Source organism: Cyprinus carpio, chromosome A12, assembly GCF_018340385.1.
Source record: "Cyprinus carpio isolate SPL01 chromosome A12, ASM1834038v1, whole genome shotgun sequence".
Lineage (NCBI taxonomy): Eukaryota > Metazoa > Chordata > Actinopteri > Cypriniformes > Cyprinidae > Cyprinus > Cyprinus carpio.
This window is the reverse complement of record NC_056583.1, coordinates 7,053,305-7,058,177: the sequence shown is the minus strand read 5'-3', so window position 1 is coordinate 7,058,177 and position 4,873 is coordinate 7,053,305.

Below are 4,873 nucleotides of genomic sequence, written 5' to 3'. Positions count from 1 at the left end.
GACCACCTTCCTAATATTGTGTTGGTCCCCCTTTTGCTGCCAAAACAGCCCTGACCCCTCAAGACATGGACTCCGCTAGGCCCTGAAGGTGTTCTGTAGTGTCTGGCACCAAGATGTTAGCAGCAGATCCTTTAAGTCCTGTAATTTGCCTGTAAGTGGGCACATTATCCTGCACACTGGAACAGAGAATTATCCTCCTCACACTGCCTCCGCTGGTTGCATACTGCTTCCTAAAGTGCATATTGGTGCCATGTGTTCCCCAGGAAAGTGATGCACATGCATTCGCCATCTACGTGATGTAAAAGAAATGTGATTCATCAAACGAGGCCAGATTCTTTCATTGCTCCGTGTTCCAGTTCTGATGCTTGTTAGATTGTTAGCTGATGGAAGTTTGCTATTGGTTGAAAAAGCATGAAGCTCCACCCCTTTTTGGGTCGTACAAGTGAATAAGATTCTCAGCAGAGAATGAGATTATGGTTGCGCCGATGCAGAGAAGTTGATTTGATTACTCTAACAATGCATTGTTTTAGAGAGATTGGGAGCTGATATTCATTCTACAAGTTGACAAAATTTGTCATGAACACTTGAACAATTGGATTTTGAAGTTGTGTCCTTTCTTCTGTGAATTTGAGGCTACGTCCACACGAAGTCAGAGCTTTCCCTATCCAATCTTTTTTTTTTTTTCTCATCTCAAGAAATATCTGCGTCCCCATGAAACCACAAAACCAACACAAAATGATGTAGTATACATGTCAGAGCAGCATTTGGCGCTGTAATTCTGCCACAGAGAAGAAGACTTGGACTATGCATAAACCTTGCCCATAGTATATAAACGAACATGGAACAATACATTTATAAATCTGTGTTAATGTTAGTTAATAAAAAGACAATCGTTCAGTGTTTGTTCATGTTTTTGTTGCTGTTACGTGACATAGCGGTATCTGACTAGGGGCGAGATGTGGGCTTATGACATCAAAATTTCAGAAAATATACGGATTCGCTGTCCACACGAAAATGCAAGGGCAGCATTTTCAGATTTATCCACTCTGGGACCCGGTTTCAAAAAAATTTAATCGACTTAATGTAAAAGTTCTATGCATAGATAAAGTGAATGGTGATTATTGTAAATTATTTAGAGTGTGGATGTCACATTGTTGATAACATAATTCATTGAGTTGGCATTATATGAATGTTTAAGCAGTTGAGTTCATGATTTTAATTCATTTATTATGTTTAAACAGAGTTTATTGTACATCAAGGTCCATATTAATCGACTATCAGTTGATTATTGAGTAACATGATATGGATGTGCCTGTTTTATTGCAGGCCAGGTTTTTGTATGCTATTGAATTCTTCTGGAAGGAAGATGGCGAGCCACCCACCCTTGATCATTGGATCCATGGAGTTACTGATTTCTGAAGGATGTTTCAGATGATCCAGCTGTGTGGTAAGATCTCAGTGGGCCTTTGAGTTTATCCCCTTTCGATATATTTGCCCCTATCAGCTCCTAAATTTCAGATAGGGATTTTATTTTTATTTTTTTATTTTTTTTGAAACTGATTCAGATTGTTTTTATGTTATCTTCAAAACTGGATTGTGAAACTTGGAAAAAACTGAAACAAACACTGATTGCACACTACACTTTACTGATGTTCTTGCTACAACAGTTGTGTTAAATATATATTGTGCTCATTTCAATACAGTTCATGTGAAATGGTAATCAAATTGCATATTGATAATAACTTCCACTTATATACCATTCACCAACTTAGAATCCATTTGCTTTAAGTTTGAGTATTTGATCCTAGTGTGTACTTTTGCTTTAGAGAGGGTTACACTTCCTTGGACCATTTTTGATAGATACTGACCACTGCAGACCGGGAACACCCCACAAGAGCGGCAGTTTTGGAGATGCTCTGACCCAGTCATCTAGCCATCACAATTTGGCTCTTGTCTAACTCGCTCAAATCCTTACACTTGCCCATTTTGCCTGCTTCTAACACATCGACTTTGAGGACAAAATGTTCACTTGCTGCCAAATACTGTATATCCCATACACTAACAGGTGCCATGATGAAGAGATAATCAGTGTTATTCACTTCACCTGTCAGTGGTCATAATGTTATGTCTGATCGGTGTATACTTAGTATTTTTTTTTATTTTTTTTTATTTTTTAATATAAAACGTTTTTTACTAGGGTACATTTTAAAATTTTGATCTTGAAGAACCCCAGGGGACTGGCCTCTGACATCATCTCAAACGATAGTTAATGTTTATGGAGAGAACACTGTTGGTTTGAAGTGAGAGCAGGAGCACTCTTGTTACCGTGGTGACTAGAGATTTCCCATGCACCCTGTAGAGATGAGAGGAGACATGAAAAAAAAGAGAGAAATAAGCGTGTAGAGATTGCTGTGGAAATCTTGATGACTCTTGGCTTAGTTCATTAGTACACCAGCAAAACTCATAACAAAAACATCTTAGCTGAGAGTTTATTTGCTGTTTTGTTTTACCTTATTTAAGCACACACAGGTCTAGGCTTTACAGGGTTTCTTTCAAATTAATTTCAGGTAAGCCACATCTAAAAAAACAACATACTAGATTGGATACTCTCAAAATTCCCTTAACATTTGTCCTGGATTTTTGAATATCAATAATAATAATAATACAATGGAAGACTGAGATGTTGTCACACTTTACTCTAGTGAATATTGCTCAGTGTAGATTTATAGTTTTTTATAGACAATTTCTATACACATACATTTCCACCATTATTGTCTTGAAAACAATAGCATTCCTAGTTCATTGATACTGGTACCTTTAGCTATATAATAATAATAATAATAATAATAAATAATAATTATGAAACACTATATTCTACAGAATATCTTTAACCTACTTAAAATGTTTTATACATTATTAATGGATCGTTATAATTCTGAAACTTCCAACATGTGCAATCAAACCTCTACAAATGAACATAGCAGCATGACTGGTCTTCAGTGAACCAAAGAAAGCCCACTTCACACCTTTTTTATATCTTTGCACTGCCTACCAGTTGCTGCTTGCCTATAGAATAGCCTCGGGGCTCTGCACCCTCCTACCTTCACTCTCTCTCTTACAAGTCTACATCCCCTGTAGATGCCTGCATGGCACAAAATTTCCAGAACATTTTCACTCACCGTTCCTGGCTAGTGTAATGATCTTGTTAACCCTATCCGGACAGTCTAATATCAGGTAATATTCAAGAAACAACTGAAAAATCATCTCTTCATCTTTTCTGTGAGCATTTAACTGCATACTTCTGTGCATACTTTTACTATTCTTGTATCGCTCCTTCATCTAGCTTCTACTATTCTGGACAATATATGAAATTGTATATTGCTAGTGCTTCTCATGTTATTGCTTCTTTATGATAAATCACTTGTTGGATTCCACATTTGTAAGTGTATTTGGATAAAAGCATCTGGTAAATGAATAAATGTAAAAAACTTCAAATTATTGGTACTAACAGTTCTTGTAACATTGTAATAGAACCCATGTGACATCTTATACTGGCCAGACATTTGAAAAGCGAATAAGAGAACGTCGGAGAACGCTTTGGGACGCTTTGAACATAAGCTCACAAGCTATCTGTCTCCCGGCGCGGCATCATCTTTAAAGTCTCTCCGTGCTACCAAGGAGACTGCCCATGGCATTGGCCTAAGCCGGATCTGTGGACCATCCTAAATCCTAAGAGGTCCTCGGCCAAAAAGCCCTGACACCACTGGCCCAGGGCTTATGAGGGCAGTCCCCTCTGGGCTGCAGCGGGTTACACCGCATTACATGGTGTCTGTCTCGCCTCAGTGCCCTCAGGAGATCGTCATGCCAACCCTGCCGGAGTTACAGGATGCAGTGGTCTCCTGCGAGCATCACTCTCAGTTACCGCCCAGAAACGTAGCGGTCGAGAGGTCTCTAGAACAGTTAGTACGGCCGTTTCCTGCCAGTCTGCCGTTATAGGGCACCAAACTAGCTGCTCTGATTACACCAGAGGTCAATCTTGAGAGACTTATTCCCTTATTAGACTATTTGGCAGTGTGGAAACTACTGACAAATGTGTCTCAATGGGTCCTGCACACTGTAGAAAGAGGCTACAGAATCCAGTTTGGTTCTCCACTGCCTCGTTTCAACGGGGTTATTCCCACTCTGGTGGGCCCCCGAGCAGACCCTGGATATGGAAGAGGAAAGTAGACACTCTCCTGAGGAAGGAGGCCATCGAGGTGGTTCCTCCTCATGACAGAGAGTCCAGGTTCTACAGCCGGTTCTTCATAGTTCCAAAATGGAGGGTTGCGTCCCAGTGTTCCTGTGGCTCAGTGGTAGAGCATTGTGTTAGTAGCGCAAAAGGTTGTGGGTTCTATTCCCAGGGAACACATGTTAGGTAAAAAAAAAAAATGTTAGCCTGAATGCACTGTAAGACGCTTTGGATAGAAGTGTCTGCTAAATGCATAAATGTAATGTAATGTAATTTTAGATTTGCATCAGCTGAACTGCTCAGTCATGCGACTGAAGTTCAGGATGCTCACTCTCAAGCAGGTCGTGTCTCAGATCAGGTCTGAGGACTGGTTTGTCACGATCGATCTAAAAGCCACATACTTCCATGTCTCCATCCTTCCCACTGGATCGAGTTGATCCTCACCACAGTCGCGAGAGTGAGAGAAGGCCGGTCACTCACTGTCAAGCAGTTTCAGAGACTGCTGGGTCTGATGGCAGCTGCGTCCAACGTGATACCTCTTGGCCTGCTGCACATGAGACCCCTACAGTGGTGGCTGAAGACCAAGGGGTTCTCCCCGAGGGGAAACCCACTTTGCATGATCAAGGTCACGCTGCGATGTCTACG